Source organism: Heterodontus francisci, chromosome 38 (genome assembly GCF_036365525.1).
Source record: "Heterodontus francisci isolate sHetFra1 chromosome 38, sHetFra1.hap1, whole genome shotgun sequence".
NCBI lineage: Eukaryota > Metazoa > Chordata > Chondrichthyes > Heterodontiformes > Heterodontidae > Heterodontus > Heterodontus francisci.
Genome location: NC_090408.1, coordinates 18,319,817 through 18,342,041, shown reverse-complemented (window position 1 = coordinate 18,342,041; position 22,225 = coordinate 18,319,817). Strand labels below are relative to the sequence as shown.

The following is a 22,225-nucleotide window of genomic DNA, read 5'->3' as shown; positions in this document are numbered from 1 at the left end:
GATATCATGTGCGGATTACAAGGTGTCTCTTGTACAATCAGTACATAAGGCTAGCAAATGAGCACTTTGAATCCCGTCCTGCCTCATTATAACTAACTTATTCTCTGGTCTTCACTGAAGGTCAACTGAAGTCAGGAGAGAATCTCAAAGTATAGAGGAGCTCCTGATAACACTGCCAAGCCTGCTAGTTTGTAATAATAAGATCTGACTGTAGTTTTAATGGAGATGCAAAACTAATAAATAAAATATGAGCCTTTTGCTAAAGTGTGCAACTTTTATTAATTATTTCTGTCCATAGGTGGCATCCGCTGAATATTAATATGGTTCGGCTCTCAAAAGATAAACTCTGCAAATTTTCAAATAATTTTAAATTGAGTATGTTATTAATAAATTTCATAATTGGGCTAAAATACTTACATCACCTTTTGAAACCCAGCCATATTAACATTCAGCGGGCACTGCACATGGACAGAGATCATTTGAATAAAAATACCACATTTTAGCACAAATACGTAAAGGCCTTAATTGAACAGGCAGCAGGTTTGCATCGCAGTACCATATGACTGGTATCTGCCAACCTCTATTAAAGGTGAGTGTTTTGTCAGTCTTTCATCAGTCTGGTAGCTGAGCACACCTTGCAGTAACAAAGAAGTCTGGAGAATTATGGAGGAGGCAAAAAGCAAGACTGTCACTTTCATCACACTCTAAGCAATTGTTCAGTCAGACATTTGTGCAGTAGTGCACAGTAGCCCGCAGCCTGGGCCCCATTGTGCATGAGGCCAAGTGCCTAAGGCGGTGCTAGGACAATGGAATGCAAAGGTTTAGGCATGTCAAAATGTTTTTCACACCAAGCAGTTGGCTACATCATTGTGCATTTCACTCTGTGCTTTTTCTACTGTAATCAATGGCTTCCATTCCTGAAATGGTGACACCAGAATATGCTTTGGGTAATGCTGGCCAGCTGCCCAACCCTAAAGTAATGCACAATCTAACTGAGAGTGGTTCAGGTTCTGGAGGCTAAGATTGGTAAAAGAACTGGCATTGCTACCACACCTCAGGACATACAATTAAGTAGTGTTGAAGTGTTGTCACTCTTATAGTGTAGGAAATGTGACAACCAATTTGTGTACAGCAAGGTCCCACAAACAGCAATGAGACTGACCAGATCATCTGCTTGACGGATTTTGGTTAAGGGATAAATATTGGTCAGGACACCGGGAATAACATTGTGCTTCTTTGAGATAACGCCATCGGATTTTTTTTACATCCACCTGAGAGGGCAGATGGGGCCTCAGTTTAACACTTCATCTGAAAAGTGCTTTAAGTCAAATATAAATTTTATACATTTTCAAATTCAAGGATGAGCTCTGTGAAAATCAACACAGGCTAAGAAGGTCCATTATCAACTTTTTAAATGATTATTGGACAGCTACTAACCTCAGAGGGACATGCAACTCAAGATCATTCAACACATTTAAAACTAGCATTGTTCACTTCAGATACTACACAGCTCAGGAACACTTCGCCTTCACTCCACCAAGTGCTACTCCATCCAAGTGTTTATTGGCTAAATCAAAATATTACTTACATGGGTTTCCTGTTGAGCTAATATCCTGAGATCCAATGTCACTTGGTCTTTTCAGCAAGCAAAGGCTTAAAAACTCTTAACGTGCAGGGGTACTTTGAAAGCAGTAACTTTCATTACCATTCACATAAATATTTTAGAGAAAGGAAAACGCAAAAGTAAACGTTTTGGGGTAGAGAGTCGTCTTGGATGCTAATGCGTTAGCTGTGGCTCAGTGGGTAGCACTCTCGGCTGGGATTTTATCCAGGCAATGGGGGTCTTGATGTCCGACAAAAGCACCGAGAACCCCACTTTGCCCCTTCTGTGGGAAGCCTGCCGAATCAAGTTCCAATTAGGCACTTAACTGGACAGCAGCAGGCCTTCCACGGGATCAAGGACCCCGGTGACGGAACTCCTGCCCTCGGAGAGCTGCTGGCCAATCAGAGGCCGGCAGCTCTTTAAATGTGCAGCGCCACCACAGAGGCAGTGGCTGCTGCCGGTGGAGCACCCACCCGAGGCCGATTAGTGACGCTGGACCCAGGCCACTGGTAGGTCAGGGCGGGAGGAGTCTCGCAGGGTGGGGGTTGTGGAGTAGGGGGGTTGTATGGAGGTATGTAGCAAGGGCAAGGGGTGGCTTTCAGCAGGCCCCCCTTCCTGATGTCGGGTCCCTCGTTCAGGCAGTGCCTTTTAATGACAGACCACCCCCAGCGCCCCCACCCGGAGCCAGCAAGCAACCCACATGGTTTTTCTTGCCATGCTTCCCGTGCGCAACAGGCCCGCCCACTGCTCAGCTAATTGTGGCAGTAGCGGGAAAGGGCCCTTAATTGGGCACTAATTGCCCACTTAAGGGCCTCAATTGGCGTCACGGGCGGGAAGGCCATTCAGACTTAATTTCGGCGGAGGCGGGAAGACGGGATCCTCCACCCCCCCACCATCATTCCACCTGATTTTTGCTCTCCCCACCTCCAAACATAAAACTCCCCCCTTTGCCTCTAAGTCTGAAGGCAGTGGGTTCAAGTCCCACCCCAAAGATGCAAGCACAAAAAATTTAGGCTGACATTCCAGTACTTAGGGAGTGCTGCACTGTCGGAGGTGTCGTCACTCAGATGAGATGGTAAACCGAAGAGCCGTCCGCTCTTGCAGATGGATGTAAAAGATCATGTGGCACAATTTCGAAAAAGAGCTGAGGAGTTCTCCCCAGTGTCTTGGCCAATATTTATCCCTCAATCAACATCACTAAAAAAAAAAATTTCCAGGTTATTATCTCATTGCTGTTTGTGGGAGTTTGCTATGTGCAAATTGGCTGCCACATTTCCTACATGACAACAGTGACTATACTTGAAAAGTACTTCATCAGTTGTAAAGCACTTTGGGATGTCCTGATGTTGTAAAAGGCGCTATGTAAATGCAAGTCTTTCTTAATGGAAAAGTGGCGATATCGCGTTGACCTGCCTGTTATACGCCCTATCCAATATTTAACTCTATTGACCGCAATGCAACTATCAGATGGGGCATAAAATGGGCGGTCAATGCATTGCTGCCCACGATGAATTTCTACCCCTTTACGTTTTTGCAGGACTGTGGGGTGTAATTTCTGCAGGCGTTCTCCCAATCTTCCACAGTAAATTGGGCAGGAACTCGACAAGTGCCCTGCATAAACAGGGTGGATGATCATGTTGAAGGTTTCCACCTTTTCCCGCTGAAGTAACGGGAGGGGATTAGATCATCGCTGTGGAAGCTCCCTAATATTTTCAACTCCTCTGAAGACAACAATAGCATTTCCGAAGCAAACAATTGATAGCATTTCAGTTTAATTCCCCCGTCCCTTAGAAATTGAAATATGTTCTTCTGTTTTCTGATTTAATTACTAGAAAGTTACAAAGATTCACAGCTGTAAACGTCACATGAAAGAAAAGATGTGCATATGCAGAAAGCTGAAGATAACTTTCCATACTTGAAGGGTGAGAGAAGGTAAGAGCTTGCAGCCTTAGCATCTCTGGTCAGTGTTAATACTCTTTATCCATTAATAAGCAGTAATTTTTTTGACACAACATGGCACGGCTTAAATGTTACTGTCAGAATGCCTCTTCCATTCAAATGTCAGCTGTCACTATGTTACATCAGGTCATAGTTTACAAGACAGGTAAAGGTGAGATAAACAAGCTGTCAGAATTGTCACCTACAGTATGAGCCACGCTTTAGTGTGTTATCAGTGCTCAGGTTTCTCAATCTTTATGTTTATAGAGAATGAGATCCACCCTCAGCCTTTCTAAAGGCTGCTTGACATGAACCATCACCTTTGGTGTCCATTTAAATACTTCACAAAGTGTGTCTTGCATTAGCAACATCTAGAGGGGGTCTGTAATCTGTGCTGGATGCATTAACACCATTCGACCTCCCGGATGATAGATCAGATGGCTGGACATGTAATGCTCCCTCTAGGCTTTTAAGCAGGAGTGTTAGCTGAACTGGGCTGTCATTCTGTGCACATGCAGTGACTTCATACAGTGGAAAAGCAATATTGGGCTTCCTTGGAATAATTAACATGCTTTTACGTATTAAGGTTGAATCAAAACAATATTTATTATTATTGCATATTAGGAATGGAATAAAGATCTGCTTTATATAGTCTAGAGCTGGCTGTAGTTCAGTGGCCTATTTTTGTGCACTTGTGGGATCCAGAAGGAGCTGTGATTCCAATTTCCTGCATGGATCAGTGAACAAAAGTAAAAGCATCTCCTGAAATGTGAAACTGCACTTTAATACAACAAACAGAGTGTGCCAAACAGAAAAAAGACACAACGCAGGCCAACACATAATATATGAAGAGCAGGAATTACAGCTCCACAAACTCAAGAGAGGGGAGGAAATATGCCGAGATTTAAAAGATCCACGGTCCAAACCTTTTTTTTAAAAAAAGCAAACAAATCCAGAATGAAAAAATCCAAAATAAGCATTTAATTTTTACAAAATGATTCCCCAAAAAGGTTGACTATTGCTGGTACTAATCGGCACTAAACTGTTTGAGGCAATGGCTGTTCAGTCAGAGTACATTCAATATATGCGGAGAGTGTGCGATGGTGGAGTTGAGTTAGAAAATCAGCCATGATTGTATTGATTGGCAGCGAAGGCTTGAAGGGCCGAATGGCCTACTCCGGTTCCACTTCTTATGTTCTTATGAATGTAAATTGTCGCACACATATATGCACACACGTTTGTAATTATAAGGGGATTTCATAGAATCATAGAATGGTTACAGCACAGAAGGAGGCTTTTCGATCGGTCATGTCCATGCCAGCTCTCTGCAAGAGTAACTCACCTAGTTCCATACCCCCGCCCTTTCTCCGTAGCCCTGCAAATTTTTTCTCTTCAGATACTAACTAATTCCCTTTTGAAAGCATTGATTGAATCTGCCTCCACCGCACTCACAGGCGGTGCATTCCAGATTCTAACCACACACTGCGTAAAAAAGTTTTTCCTCATGTCGCCTTTAGTTCTTTCACCATTCACCTTAAATCAGTGTCTTCTGGTCCTCGACCCCTCTGCCAATGGGAACTGTTTTCCCTATCTACTCTGTCCAGACCCCTCATGATTTTGAGCATTACTATCAAATCTCCTCTCAACCTTCTCTTCTCTAAAGAGAACAACCCCTGCTTCTCCAATCTATCCACATAACTGAAGCACTAATCCCCGGAACTATTCTCATAAGTCTTTTCTGCACCCTCTCTAAAGCCTTCACACACCCTTCCCAAAGTGTGGTGCCCAGAACTGGACACAATACTCCAGTTGAGGACTAACCATTGTTTTGGAAAGGTTCACTATAACTTCCTTGCTTTTGTACTCTATTCCTCTATTTATAAAGCCTAGGATCCCATATTCCTCACTTGCTCAACCTGCCCTGCCTTCAACAATTTGTGCACCTGTACCCCCAGGTCCCTCTGCTCCTGCGCCTTTAGAATTGTATCCTTTATTTTATATTGCCTCTCCTCATTCATCCTACTGAAATGTATCACTTCACACTTCTCTGCATTAAAATTCATCGACTATGTGTCTGTCCATTCCAGCAGCCTGTCCACATCCTCTTGAAGTTTATCACTGTCCTCCTCACAATTCACATTACTTCATTTCTTCCAAGTTTTGTGACATCTGCAAAGTTTAAAATTGTGCCCTGTACACCCAAGTCTAGGTCATTAATATTGGCGAAGAAAAGCAGTGGTCCTAACACCGATCCCTGGGGACCCCACTGTATTCGCTCCTCCAGTCCGAAAAACAACCGTTCACCACTACTCTCTGTTTCCTGTCACTCAGCCAACTTCGTAACCATGCTGCCATTATCCCTTTTATTCCATGGGCTTCAATTTTGCTGACAAGCCTGTTATGTGGCACTTTTGGAAATCCACATATACCATATCATACACATTACCCTCATCAACCCTTTCTGTTACCTCATCAAAAAATACAATCAAGTTATTTAAACATTGTTTGCCTTTCACAAATATGTGCTGGCTTTCCCTAATTAATCTACATTTGTCTGAGTGACTGTTAATTTTGTTCCAGATTATAGCTTCTAAAAGCTTGCCCACCACCAAAGTTAAACTGACTGACCATTTTATAAATTCATTCTTGGAATGTGAACATCACTGGCAAGGCCATCATTTATTTCCCATCCCTAATTGCCCTCGAGAAGGTCTGTAGTTGCTGGGTTTATCCTTGCACCCTTTTTTGAACAAGGATAGAACATTTGCAATTCTCCAGTCCTCTGTCACCACCCCTGTATCTACGGAGGATTGGAAGATGATGGCCACTATCTCCACAATTCCCATCCTAGTTCCCTCACTATTCTCGGATGCATCCCATCCCATCCTGGTGACTTATCAACTTTAAGTACAGTCAGCCTTTCCAATACCTCCTCTTTATCAACTGTTAGTCCATTCAGTGTCTCAACTACCTCTTTCACTATGACTTTGACAGCATGTTCTTCCTTGGTAAAGTCAGAGGCAAAGTACTCATATACTATGTCAGCCATGCCCTCTGCATCCACATGTAAATCCTTATTTTGGTCCCTAATCGGCCCCACCCCTCCTTTTACACTGTATTGTTACGACCTGGTGAGGAAGGTGTCCAGGGATCCGTCTCAGCCTTCACCTTGTCTTACCATAACAGGGTTTAATTTTAAACAAATAAAAGCAAAATACTGCGGATGCTGGAAATCTGAAACAAAAACAAGAAATGCTGGATTCACTCAGCAGGTCTGGCAGCATCTGTAGAAAGAGAAGCAGAGTTAACGTTTCGGGTCAGTGACCCTTCTTCGGAACTGACAAATATTAGAAAAGTCACAGATTATAAACAAGTGAGGTGGGGGTTGGGCAAGAGATAACAAAGGAGAAGGTGCAGATTGGACCAGGCCACATAGCTGACCAAAAGGTCACAGAGCAAAGGCAAACAATATGTTAATGGTGTTTTGAAAGACAAAGCATTAGTACAGATTAGGTGTGAATATACTGAATATAGAACATCAGCAAGTGCAAACCTGAAGAAAAACAACCTGAAAAAAACAGTGGGTAAGCAAACTGAACAAACTAAGATGAAATGAAATAAATGCAAAAAATGTAAAAAGGAATGCAAAAAAAAAGGAAGAAAACATAACTAAAAATGACTAAAAATGAAAGTCCCCCACTTTACTTTCATTTTTAGTTATTTTTTCTTCCTTTTTTTTGCATTCCTTTTTACATTTTTTGCATTTATTTCATTTCATCTTAGTTTGTTCAGTTTGCTTACCCACTGTTTTTTTCAGGTTGTTTTTCTTCAGGTTTGCACTTGCTGATGTTCTATATTCAGTATATTCACACCTAATCTGTACTAATGCTTTGTCTTTCAAAACACCATTAACATATTGTTTGCCTTTGCTCTGTGACCTTTTGGTCAGCTATGTGGCCTGGTCCAATCTGCACCTTCTCCTTTGTTATCTCTTGCCCAACCCCCACCTCACTTGTTTATAATCTGTGACTTTTCTAATATTTGTCAGTTCCGAAGAAGGGTCACTGACCCGAAACGTTAACTCTGCTTCTCTTTCTACAGATGCTGCCAGACCTGCTGAGTGAATCCAGCATTTCTTGTTTTTGTTTAATTTTAAACACACCGTTTCTTTTTTAGTTCCCCCTTGGTGAATCCTTGTTCACTGCCTTCCAATTATAAGGCAAAGAAACCAGCACAAACAGGTTTTCTTAGGTTTAAAGAAGAATAGTTGAAATTTATTAAACTTGAACTTAAACTCTAATTTGGTTGACGCCTATGGATACACGACATGGCCATACTAGCAAGCATATGCGATACACACATGCCAATAAAGAAAGAAAATAGAAGAAAAATAAAGTGGATGAATCTGAGGCAATAGCTGAAGAGTTTTTGTTACGGTACTTCGAGCTCACTGTAAAGTCCTTGATTGGAGGTAGATCTTTCTTTTTGTTGGGGCCCACTATTCCTCTTAAACCTTGTTTGCTGTAGGAGACTTATCTCTCTTGGGGTTCATGTGTCTTCAGTGGATTCAGAGGCTTGTGAGAAAGAGATGGGAGCAGACAGGAGAGATCTCTCAGTCCAGGAGGAAACAGTCTTTCTGAGCTCAAACTCACTGTGGCCAGTTCAAAAGATAACGCTGGAACAGCCAGTTAGTCATGTGACCAGCTGGTCTAACCAGTCCTGGCCCTTGTGGATTGTTTCCTCCTTAGCAGGCCCTGGAATGCACTTCCTCACCTTCGATTTCTGTTAGTACATAAATGTTTTTTTTCCAGCCACGACTGATCTGTTTAACAGGCAGCACAGTGGCGCAGTGGTTAGCACTGCAGCCTCACAGCTCCAGGGACCCGGGTTCGATTCTGGGTACTGCCTGTGTGGAGTTTGCAAGTTCTCCCTGTGACTATGTGGGTTTTCTCCGGGTGCTCCGGTTTCCTCCCACAAGCCAAAAGACTTGCAGGTTGATAGGTAAATTGGCCATTATAAATTGTCACTAGTATAGGTAGGTGGTAGGGAAATATAGGGACAGGTGGGGATGTTTGGTAGGAATATGGGATTAGTGTAGGATTAGTATAGGTGGGTGGTTGATGGTCGGCACAGACTCGGTGGGCTGAAGGGCCTGTTTCAGTGCTGTATCTCTAATCTAATCTAATCTAATCAAGTCATGTCCTCACTCCAACAACAGTTTAAAATCAATGTTCATGACAAAATTGATGTGCTTCATTCTTGGCAGGTGGGGGCCTAGCATGACAGTTTATACCTAGAGAAAACTTTTAGATTCCCTTTTATGTTAGCTACCAGTCTCTTCTCATACTCTCTCTCTTTGCTTCGTATTTTATTTTTTACTTCCCCTCTGAACTTACTATATTCAGCCTGGTTCTCACTTGTATTCTCAACCTGACATCTTTCATACACACCCTGTTTCTGCTTCATCTTACTATCTATCTCTTTTGCCATCCAGGAATCTCTGGCTTTGTTGTCCTATCTTTCCCCCTTGTGGAAATGTACCTCACTGTACCCAACCTATCTCCTCTTAAAAGGCAGCCCATTGGTCGATTACAGTTTTGCGTGCCAATCTTTGACTCCAATTTACCTAACCCACTGAAATTGGCCCTCCCCCAATTAAATATTTTTCTCTGGATTGCTCCTTGTCCTTTTCCATAGCTAACATAAACCTTCTGATACTATGATCACTGTCTCCAAAACGTTCCTCTATCCATTTGACCCACCTGTCTCCCGAGACCCAGATCCAGCAATGCCTTCTTCCTTATTGGGTCGGAAGCATACTGATCTAGAAAATTCTCCTGAACAAACTTCAGAAACTCTTTCCCCGCTCTGCCCTTTACACTATTACGATCCCAGCCTATATTAGGATAATTATAAGTCCTCCAGAATAACTTCTCTATAGTTTTTGCACCTCTATAATTTCCCTGCAAATTTGTTCCTCTATATCCTTCCCACTAGTTGGTGGCCTATTGTGTAATGGTATCTCTATTGTTTCTCAGCTTTAACCAAATAGATCTGTATTTGACCCCTCTAGGGCATCCTCTCTCTCCAGCTCTGTAATATACTTCCTAATCAACAATGGTACCCCTCATCCTTTCTTTCCTTCTCCATCTTTCCTGAACATCTTTTATCCAGGAATATTAAGTACCCAGTCCTGTCCTTTATTGCGCCAGGTCTCAGTTATTGCCATGTCATCCCACGTGGTTATTTGCACTTGCAGCTCACCAAGCATTTTTTTTTTAAAAACCACACTTCTTGATTTCACATACATGCACTATTAACCTAATTTAGACCTTATTCTATTCCCTTTGTGGTTTTTTAAAATTTGTGAATGCATGTATTTATATATACACATCTTATCATAGTGTCTATTTGTGGATTTGTGAACGCATGCGTTAATCTGGTGTCAAGTTGCTCGAACACATCCTGAGCAGAAAGGTTGGAAAATGGGCATTTCAAGAGTTAAATGCAAACCCCGACTTCAATGATTGCTTCATTTCAACTTTACTGTATACTCTCTGGAGTGCAGTTTGAACGAGTGCCTGATCCTCAAAATGAAACAGGCAAGAAAACATATGCGGAGGAAGCATTAAAGAGGAGCTTGGTTTCCCATTGAAACACATTGACATAGAGTCCTGTCAGGTGCAGAGCACTGGTTGTGTGAAGATGTCACTATATAATGCAACATTATTCCAAGCCGAAGGATTTGTTATTGAAACTAGTAGGCCATTTATATCTCTTTAATAATGGGGATCTATTGGAATATATTGAAGTCCTCCTGTTAAAGGACCCACTCCAAACATTGCTAACAATTGGGCTGGCTTCTCTGTACTGCTAAAAGATCCATAAGCAGCTCTGTTGTGTAAATACAACATCGATACTGTGCTGAAAACAATCTATTCAGTTGGCGGGCAGCTTCACTTGAGCATTTTAATATGGAACCTGAACTTGGGTTCAACTTTGCTCTCATGTAACCTGCAGTTCCTTTTGCAGCTTTCAGTATGGTCATGAAGAGCCAAACAAACATAAGTTAGTTTTCTTTTGCAAACTATTTGGGGAGGGGTTTAGGATGATGCCTTAATCAGAATGTAGAAGTTTCTATTTTCCAAAAGTAGTTTTGTCAGGTTCAAGATTAGTGATGGAATAATAAACTCCCATGGTCTGCACCTTTTTGATACAGGCTGATACTACTCTTCATTTACTGAATCCACTGCTGGATCACAAAATACTGGTGTATTACAGTCCATGTCTCCTGTGCTATTTCACTGTAATGGGGTGAATTAATTTCAGCAAAATCCTATGTGGTGTGAATTCAAGAGTATTATTGCCAGTGATGTCATTAAAATAACCTTATTTTCATCAGAGACACTGCTCAAGTAAGCAGGTAGTGCTGGTCCCAATACACGGGAGTAGAAATCAGAAGAGGCAAACAGCTCCGTGGAGAGCCAGCATGGACTCGATGGGCAGACTGGCCTCCTTCTGTGCCGTAAATGACTCTATGACTCTAACACACAAACGGCAAAGTCAAGACACAGTGTGTCAACAGTTCCCAACCGTATCATCTGTTAAACCCCCTCAGAATGCTTCGGCATCACCTTGTAGTTTTTAACACCATGGGAACCTCCTTGTCCAACCTCTCCCCACTCAATCTTTGTGATTTTTATTAATGACTTGGATGAGGAAGTGGAAGGCTGGGTTAGCAAGTTTGCTGATGACACGAAGGTCGCTGGCGTTGTGGATAGTGTGGAAGGCTGTTGTAGGTTGCAACGGGACATTGACAGGATGCAGAGCTGGGCTGAGAAGTGGCAGATGGAGTTCAACCTGGAAAAGTGTGAAGTGATTCATTTTGGAAGGTCGAATTTGAATGCCGAATACAGGCTTAAAGACAGGATTCTTGGTAGCGTGGAGGAACAGAGGGATCTTGGGGTCCATGTCCATAGATCGCTCAAAGTTGCCACCAAAGTTGATAGGGTTGTTAAGAAGGCATTTGGTGTGGTGGCTTTCATTAACAGGGGGACTGAGTTTAAGAGCCGCGAGGTTATGCTGCAGCTCTATAAGGCCCTGGATCGACCACACTTGGAATATTGTGTTCAGTTCTGGTCGCCTCATATAGGAAGGATGTGGAAGCTTTAGAGAGGGTGCAGAGGAGATTTACCAGGATGCTGCCTGGACTGGAGGGCATGTCCTACAAAGGAAGATTGAGGGAGCTGGGGCTTTTTTCATTGGAGCGAAGAAGGATGAGAGGTGACTTGATAGAGGGGTACAAGATGATGAGAGGCATAGATAGAGTGGATAGCCAGAGACTTTTTCCCAGGGTGGAAAGGGCTATCACCAGGGAGCATAATTTTAGGGTGATTGGAGGAAGGTTTCGGGGAGATGTCAGAGGTAGGTTCTTTACACAGAGAGTGGTGGGTGCGTGGAATACGCTGCCAGCGGTAGTAGTAGAAGCAGATACATTAGGGACATTTAAGCGACTCTTGGATAGGTACATGGATGATAGTAGAATGAAGGGTAGGTAGTTAGTTTGATCTTAGAGTAGGTTAAAGGTTCGGCACAACATCGTGGGACGAAGGGCCTGTACTGTGCTGTACTGTTCTATGTTCTATGTTCAATTGAAAGTTTAATGTAAATCTTTCTTTTTTTTTTTAAAAGGAGAGAATTTCATCTATATCCTAAAAAATTAGAAAGCTTTATTAATATAAAATTTGGGAAATTTCTATTGTGTTTAGAAATTCCTTGCTCTAGTTGAAATGATAGAAAAATCCTAGAATAATTGTGCTAAAAACTGTATTTTTAAATTAGACAGCTTTTACAGTGTAATTTTTTTATACTGCCTGTATTTAGTTATGGTGGTTATTTTCTAACGCTTGCTAAACTTACTCAGTCTGCACATGCTTTGCAAATTTTCTCAAAAAACCCTTCAGGCCAAATGGATCTATTTTTTTGAAAAGCCTACTTATTTCATCAGTAGGTTCTTGTTATGTATTTGAATCACTTCGCCACACACATCCAATGGGACATCTTTTCTCTTAGAAACATGCAGGATGAACCATTATGCAATCAAATCACAATGGAATAGGTGCTTTCATTACAAGTTAGCCTGTAGTCTTTGAGATTTTGATTGCACCACTCATAGCCAGGGAGCTGCGGCTGCTTTAACCCAACAGTAGTGATAGCAGAATAACAATGCAGTAACGTGTAGATGTGCATGGCCATATTAGGGAGATGTTCAACATAAACACTAATAGGGATCCATTCAAAAGAATTGAGAATTTAGCAAGAAATGGATCTCCTTAGTAATCTGTACATCTGAAGACACCAAAGGCGGCACAGATAGACCATCCTACAGCAACACTCCAACAGTACCTTGTTTTGCGACACAGTGCCCAGAATCTGCTGGAGTGTGGCATTTCATGGCGTGCCCATTTGTTAAGTTTTTCTCCTTACCCTTCAGTTCGAAAAAATTTTCACCCCATAAACTGGAAGTGCAAGTTGGTAACGGCACAGCGAGGGCAACAGGGCATCTGGGACCTTGGTGTGCAATGTGACCGACAGGATATCTCCTTAACCAATGGGATTTAAGAATAGAGAAAAAAAGAGGAATGACAGAAAATGAAATAAGGTAAATTAGAAAGAGAAATAGAGAGAGGGAAAGAAAGATTGGATTAAGAAAAAGACAGAAAGGAAAAGTAAGAAAAGATAAATTAAAATTTTAACCTCTAGAAACTATTTACTACCTGCAAGAATGAGATTCCAGTTTCAATTGTTCCCCTTTTGGGTTGGAAACATAAATCTGGTGACCTATAGTCCTCTTACATCATTACATACCAGCCCTAACTTCCTAACTTTCTGTGATGAGTTTAGTTCATTTTATGCAAATGTCACAATTTCATGAAGCTTGCGAGGGGTGGGGGAGTTGAGGGCGAGCTCTGGTTTTTGCAAGGCTATCAGCAAAGGGTTCCAAATTGTCCAGTAGTTTGCGATGATCACAGCCGGTACTGTATCTCTTCTTCGCCACAAACTGTTGGGTTATTTACACACTAATAACTGCACGTGCGTTAAACTGGCCGGTATTTCCCCAGCAAATTCTGGACTATAACGTTTTCCAATATAACATGCATCAGTCATTTCGAAATTATTTTTGTTTCAGATTACACTGTATTATGTATGTATTCTGGTATTATAAGAATGCATTTATAATGACAAACTGCCAGACTCTGAAACACTCTCCAAGACAATTTGCCACTTCCAAGGCAAGCTTTGATAGATCTTTGCTTAAAGCTGACACACTAGAATGCGCCCCACCTTCGGTAGAATCAAAGAATGGTTACAGCATAGAAGGAGGTCATTTGGCCCATCGACTCCAGGCCGGCAATCCACAAGAGCAATCTAGCTAGTCTCACTCTGATCCCCTGTTCCTGTAGCCCTGCAAGTTTTTTCCGCTTCAGGTGCTTATCCATTCCCTTTTGAAAGCGACAATTGAATCCATCTCCACCTTCTATAATTCTCTTCCAAGTAGGTAGGTGTACAATCTGCTCACAGGCCCCTGGTTCCACACTTTTAACTCTTGCAGAGTAGACTTATAAGAGACCTGTGAGAGGTTTATAATAATAGAAGGGTTGGATTGAATGCCCATTGATTGATTATTTCAGTTCAACAGAACGGGAAGGACCAGAGGACGAGTTTAAAACTAGGCTGATGGATGAACAGGTTAGACCTGGAGTCGGCAACTTTCTCTTACCTGAACAGCCTTTTTAAAAACAAGTTGCCTAAAATAAAAACTATTGGGAGCTGGAAGACAAAAATTCAGCACTTCTAAACCAAATACATGGCAAATTGCCAAGTATCTCTGGTAGACTGCACCTTTGCATATTTAATAAATAAAATATATGTATTATGTATCAATAGAAAAAAATCAAAATTAAAAGAGACCAAACCCTGAATAATCATCTCAGCTATATTGCAAACATATTTGCAACCGTAAAACCTGTTCCATGAACCAAAGACATTAAAATAACCATGGTGCAGCTATACCACTCAAACAGGTTTATTTCGAGCATGATGTTTTTCATTAAAATAATCATTTGAAACTGTAAAGTGCAGCATAATGATTAGCCTTTTATCCCCACAATAAAAACATGGCTCTTACTTCTCTTGACTTAATCCTTTAAGGCTTCTTTCATGATAATGCAAACCAACTGGAAAAGGTTGGGAACTGCAAATGAAATGTTAAAGAGCTGCAGGTTGCTGACCCCTGGGTTAGGCAGTTCTCCTATTCCCAGAGCCAGCTTGTGCGACGTGTGCAGACTCTTCGCAAGTCTTCACGAGGGAGCTAGGCCAGTGTTTGACTGGGGCAGAGATTGCACCATATAAAAGGTAAGTGAATTAAGAGTTAATTTATGCACGGTCAGCGTGATCTGCTGGGCTGGGTTTCGATTACTTGTGAGGGGATGGAGAGGAATTTCCTCTTTATCTCTCCCAGGACATTGCATATCCGTGAGGGGTTGGGAAATGTCTAGTCAATGATGCTCCAGGGGCTGCAGAGAGTGGAGCAGGCTTGATGGACCAGCTGATTCTTTCCTGCCTGGCATTCTTGTACCTCTGTATTTAACTTAACTGCAGGAATCTGTAAGGATGCATGGAATCAATCTGTCAATCTATACACTGACAGCAAAGGTATGGTAAGAGGATCACTGAGGGAGAATTCCTAAACACAAGCCTCTGGCCTAGTTCTCATTTCGCTGATCCTTGAACAAGACAGGTACAAAAGAACCAAAAACAATCCACACCATGAATTAATAAACACATTTTTCCTCACAGAAAACAAAAATATCATCCCTTACAAACCTTACTGCATTTGGTTCAGCTTATCTGAAAATAAAATGTGTAATCAAGCATATATGCTGCACATTGTGCAATAAATTACCAGAGAAATTACATTATACAAGATCCCTAACTTTGCTCTTGAAAACTCAAGAGGCTTGAAGACTATTCATTTACCTCTTTGGTGAGAAACTGCCTGACAACAGCATGATGGCAAATATATTATAATGGACATAGAGTGTGATGGGGATTAAAATGTTATTTTTTTAAAAATAGTTTTGTTATCAGGGCAACTGAGAAAGTCTCATCCTCAAACAATTCATGTAATTCCCACAGCTTTTGTGAAAATCTAGGCACTATAATTTGCAACTACTCCCTGCGAATGGACCAAATCACCAGCATTATTCAGGGAACTGGTAATATAAAGGGCAGATGACAGGAAGATGATCAGGTTGGAGGTGAGTGAGACATCGCTGTCTGATTATCTATGCAACGGCAATCTAGCTGAATAGTGCACACGAATATCGTTGTTTATTTTGTTGGTTGGCTGTGTGGCACAGGTGGAAAGTATCTCCACATACATGCAGTCTGGATTTCATGCGTGCAATCTGTTTCACTCATGCAGTCCGGATTTTGAACATCTAGTCCAATTTTCAAAAATATAGATTGATTTTCATCGGATTTTTAAAACCACATTGCGTCTCAGGGCGATTAGTGTCATCTCAGGAGAGTCTGACCAAATCCATCAACCAGCAGTGACAGAAGCAGCCCGAGAATATGAGCCCAAGCACGGAAAAAAAAAACAGGCAGACTACCATGTGTTTTTTTCCCCTAAAGCTGAAACCCAGATGCTGCATGGTGCCGCTAACAGGAAAGACTACAACTCCCATGATGCAGTTTTCCGGTGAGCATGCACAGTGACCCCTGCTCCACAAGCCTGTGCCTGAGGTAAGTGAGGCCTTAACATTAACCAGTTGAATTTATATAATGTAACTGTCCCACTATCGATGAGTGTCTCAGTTATATTTGATGGTTTCTAACAAGTCACTGGAGAGGCATAGCTAATAAAGTCATTTTTTTTTTATAACAATGATTTTCAAACCTTTTTGTGGTGGTCAGAATTCTGTCAATCTCTGTCCTAATATCCTGAAAATGATGACTGCGAGCAGGCAAACTTTTAATACATTTGTCTGAAATTCCTTTCTGCTGTTTTAATCCATTCTCAGAATGTGGGCATCGCTGGCATTTATTGCCCATCCTTAGTTGCCCTTGAGGAGGTGGCGGGGGGCTGTCACCTTCTTCTTAAACCCCGTTGCAGTCTGTGTGGTGTTATGCTCAGTTTAAAAAGGCCAGCGTCTCTGCTAAAATAGTGGGGGGAGGAATTTCAGAAAAACCCTTTAAGTGTTCATCAACTGAGCTCCCACAGTGTAATTTCAGGGACAGAAAGGCCCCGGAACTCCTCAGGACAGTTGCGGACATGAGCAGGTCAACTGTTGACCTCCATTGTTAACCTTGGCAGAGTTGACAGGGTCAGTGGAGGGTAGTGAATTTCAGATGGGCTGGGTAGCGATAAGCAACACCACTGGCACCCTCCTCCCTTAGACTGGAATAAACAACACATGACCAACGTCAGGGAAAGCTGTCCAGGAATTCCACCTGCCCACATGCACATCAACGCCATATCCTGGCTGTCGTACCCCAGGTGACGCACTTTGTTCCAGGTGTAAAACATTCTTGAAGTGCTGGACAATTCTGACGTGCAGCTGGAAACTGGCTTCGATGCCTTAGTATTCCACCTTTGGAACTGCATAACCTCTGATTAACAGTGTTCAAATCACACGCAGCTTCCACAGTGCGGACTGCGACACCGACCACTCCCTGGTGTGCAGCAAGGTTAGACTCAGACCAAAGAAGTTGCATCATTCCAAGCAGAAGGGCCACCCGCGCATCAACACGAGCAGAATTTCTCACCCACAGCTGTTACAAAAATTTCTAAATTCACTTGTAACAGCCCTTCAAAACACTCCCACAGGGGATGCTGAGACCAAGTGGGCCCACATCAGAGACGCCATCTATGAGTCAGCTTTGACCACCTACGGCAAAAGTGCGAAGAGAAATGCAGACTGGTTTCAATCTCATAATGAAGAGCTGGAACCTGTCATAGCCGCTAAGCGCATTGCACTTTTGAACTACAAGAAAGCCCCCAGCGATTTAACATCCGCAGCACTTAAAGCAGCCAGAAGTACTGCACAAAGAACAGCTAGGCGTTGCGCAAACGACTACTGGCAACACCTATGCAGTCATATTCAGCTGGCCTCAGACACCGGAAACATCAGAGGAATGTATGATGGCATGAAGAGAGCTCTTGGGCCAACCATCAAGAAGATCACCCCCCTCAAATCTAAATCGGGGGACATAATCACTGACCAACGCAAACAGATGGACCGCTGGGTTGAGCACTACCTAGAACTGTACTCCAGGGAGAATGCTGTCACTGAGACTGCCCTCAATGCAGCCCAGCCTCTACCAGTCATGGATGAGCTGGACATACAGCCAACCAAATCGGAACTCAGTGATGCCATTGATTCCCTAGCCAGCGGAAAAGCCCCTGGGAAGGACAGCATTACCCCTGAAATAATCAAGAGTGCCAAGCCTGCTATACTCTCAGCACTACATGAACTGCTATGCCTGTGCTGGGACGAGGGAGCAGTACCCCAGGACATGCGCGATGCCAACATCATCACCCTCTATAAAAACAAAGGTGACCGCGGTGACTGCAACAACTACCGTGGAATCTCCCTGCTCAGCATAGTGGGGAAAGTCTTTGCTCGAGTCGCTCTGAACAGGCTCCAGAAGCTGGCCGAGCGCGTCTACCCTGAGGCACAGTGTGGCTTTCGTGCAGAGAGATCGACTATTGACATGCTGTTCTCCCTTCGTCAGATACAGGAGAAATGCCGTGAACAGCAGATGCCCCTCTACATTGCTTTCATTGATCTCACCAAAGCCTTTGACCTCGTCAGCAGACGTGGTCTCTTCAGACTACTAGAAAAGATCGGATGTCCACCAAAGCTACTAAGTATCATCACCTCATTCCATGACAATATGAAAGGCACAATTCAACATGGTGGCTCCTCATCAGAGCCCTTTCCTATCCTGAGTGGTGTGAAACAGGGCTGTGTTCTCGCACCCACACTTTTTGGGATTTTCTTCTCCCTGCTGCTTTCACATGCGTTCAAATCCTCTGAAGAAGGAATTTTCCTCCACACAAGATCAGGGGGCAGGTTGTTCAACCTTGCCCGTCTAAGAGCGAAGTCCAAAGTACGGAAAGTCCTCATCAGAGAACTCCTCTTTGCTGACGATGCTGCTTTAACATCTCACACTGAAGAATGCCTGCAGAGTCTCATCGACAGGTTTGCGTCTGCCTGCAATGAATTTGGCCTAACCATCAGCCTCAAGAAAACGAACATCATGGGGCAGGATGTCAGAAATGCTCCATCCATCAATATTGGCGACCACGCTCTGGAAGTGGTTCAAGAGTTCACCTACCTAGGCTCAACTATCACCAGTAACCTGTCTCTAGATGCAGAAATCAACAAGCGCATGGGTAAGGCTTCCACTGCTATGTTCAGACTGGCCAAGAGAGTGTGGGAAAATGGCGCACTGACACGGAACACAAAAGTCCGAGTGTATCAGGCCTGTGTCCTCAGTACCTTGCTCTACGGCAGCGAGGCCTGGACAACGTATGCCAGCCAAGAGCGACGTCTCAATTCATTCCATCTTCGCTGCCTTCGGAGAATACTTGGCATCAGGTGGCAGGACTATATCTCCAACACAGAAGTCCTTGAAGCGGCCAACATCCCCAGCTTATACACCCTACTGAGTCAGCGGCGCTTGAGATGGCTTGGCCATGTGAGCCGCATGGAAGATGGCAGGATCCCCAAAGACACATTGTACAGCGAGCTCGCCACTGGTATCAGACCCACCGGCCGTCCATGTCTCCGTTATAAAGACGTCTGCAAACGCGACATGAAATCGTGTGACATTGATCACAAGTCGTGGGAGTCAGTTGCCAGCATTCGCCAGAGCTGGCGGGCAGCCATAAAGACAGGGCTAAATTGTGGCGAGTCGAAGAGACTTAGTAGTTGGCAGGAAAAAAGACAGAGGCGCAAGGGGAGAGCCAACTGTGCAACAGCCCCAACAAACAAATTTCTCTGCAGCACCTGTGGAAGAGCCTGTTACTCCAGAATTGGCCTTTATAGCCACTCCAGGCGCTGCTTCACAAACCACTGACCACCTCCAGGCGCGTATCCATTGTCTCTCGAGATAAGGAGGCCCAAAGAAGAAGAACCTCTGATTATGTAGATATATTTTTCTAATTCCAGTCATTGACAGCACAGAAGAAGCAAAAGGTTTGTCGACAGGAAGCGTGCATCATATGGATGAGTTTCAATAATATTTAGGATGTGGGTGGCCCAGGAGGTGAAACAATGACCTTTCACCCGAGAGCAGGGTTCAACTCCATCCTAGAATGATGGGATGAAAGTCTTCGATGGTAAGTTTGGGCAGGTCTTAATCCAGTTACTAATGGGCACTAAACTGTCCCTACCTGGCACTAACAGCTGAAAACAGCTTTAGTTCCCTGTAAATTTTTAAACTCGTTGCTGCAGGAGTTTAATCTCTTCTGACCAGTTACCACTCCCACGGAGGAAGGGGAGGGATTTAATTTTTAAAGCCAGTACTTTACTGCCATTCTTTGTCTCAAGCATTGCTGTGGTGGTGATGACAGAAAATACATGATATCCTCACTGCACTCGCCTATATTTACGCAGCCACATTCAATGGTCACCATCACAGCCTGCAGCAACTCCCGCAAGGGACAAGGACTGATGGGAATGCGCACCCCCCCCACACCACCCGGCCCCCCAAACGCCACATCAAATTTTCCATTCCCTGCCCCTTCCACCCCAGATCTGCCAGAGAAGCAGTGTAGGATCAGCCCTCACGCTTCCCAGGTTGTGTTGCAGCCTTACAATAAACACCCACTGATTCACTTAAAGACAAACACTTGCATTTATCATACGGCATCTTTCACGTAGAAAAACGCCCCGAGGTACTTCAGAGAATTGTGGTTAAAAAAAAAAACTGGACTTCGAGTCAAAGGAGGAGATTTCAGGAAGGGCGAGAGTTAGTTTTAAGGAGGGTCTTAAAGGAGGACAGGGAGGTGGCAAGGCAGATGGGGCTCGGGGTGGGAATTTCAAAGTCTGTGGCCTCGGCAGCTGAAGGCATGGCTGCCATTGGTGGAAGGAGGCAGTGGAGATGCACAAGACGCCAGAGTCAGAGGAATGGAGAGTTTTAGGGAAGGTGGTGGGGGGGGTGGGGGGGGGGAGGGGGGAGTCATAGGGCAGTTGTTTATGTTATCTGCGCAATTGCATCATCTTAAGAGCTAGGTTTCAATGTTCCAATAAACTTAAAAGTAACTAATATATAGAGCTCTTTCAGGCAGCATCTAGTATACCAGAAACCCCCAGTGTAGGGCATGTTGACTTCACTTCACTCACTAACACAGAGCCCATCTCAAGCACCTTCTTTCTCCCTTTTTCCTCACATGCCATCTCCAACCCAGAATTGACAGCCTCAACTTGCCAACCTGTACTAAGGAATGAAACAGCACAGTGGGTATCTGAAGTTGTGGTATTTGAAATCTGGCTTTTAATTGAAAGGTGGTCAGAAAGGCCTTTTGTAAAGGTGAAAGCTATTTGTGCACAGACACTGCACTGCTGCAGAAACACTTGCTGAGAAAGGCTTGGAGAAACTCAGACAAGTTAAGGAGGTCTCACTCACGGAATAAAATATTTTATTTGTACAGTTGGAGTATTGTGTCCAGTTCTGGGCACCGCACTTGAGCGAAGGTGTGGAAGCATTGGAGAGAGTGCAGAAAAGATTCATGAGAATGGTTCCAGGGATAAGGAACTTCAGTTAGGAGGATAGATTGGAGAAGTTGGGACTGTTTTCCTTAGGGAAGAGAAGGCTGAGAGGAGATTTGATAAAGGTATTAAAGATCATGAGAGGTCTGAACAGAGTAGATAGGGAGAAACTTTTCCGGCTCATGAAAGGAACGAGAACGAGAGGGCACAGATTTAAGGTAATTGGCAAAAGAAGCAAAAGCGACACGAGGAAAAACTTCCTCACGCAGCGAGTGGTTAGGATCTGGAATGCACTGCCTGACAATGTGGTGCAGGCAGGTTCAATCGAGGCATTCAAAAGGGAATTAGACTGGATTGTAATCAAAAAAGGACGAAGGTGCAAGGTTACGGGGAGAAGGCGAGGGAATGGCACGAGGTGAACTGCTCATTCAGAGAGCTGGTGCAGACACGATGGTCCAAATGGCCTCTTTCTGCACTGTAATGATCCTGTGAAAATGCTTTTGTAAGTACATTTGTTTTAATAGCGTTTGGCTATTTCAAATAGTGTCAAGCCTTTTGAAAAAATAAGACACAAGGACAGTGAGATTATGTCATTACAGACTATTGACATTATCCCTCTCAAATTTTAGTGGAAGGGTCAACCACAAAATAGTGGGTCAACGATGAAAAAGGAAGAGGAATTTCATAGGAACGGGTTAAACATTTATTCGCCAGTGATCAGCAATGGGATTTCAAGTCCCTCATTGCGAATAGGTTATTTACAATTAACCAGATATGCCACTTGTGAGAGACACTGGAATCTTGAACACAAATTCTAGGCTAACACTCCAGTGCAGTATTGAGGGACTGCCACATTGTCAGAGGTGCCAGCTTTCAGATGAGATATTAAAATTTACTC

At 43.3% G+C, this 22,225-nt stretch overlaps 1 protein-coding gene across 9 annotated transcripts in view; it reads right to left on the bottom strand.

The window, feature by feature from the left end:
• The window catches only part of LOC137352407 (multiple C2 and transmembrane domain-containing protein 2-like), a 455,261-nt gene that overhangs the window by 115,670 nt on the left and 317,366 nt on the right, over window positions 1–22,225 (bottom strand). The gene's annotated exons all lie outside the window — the stretch shown is intronic.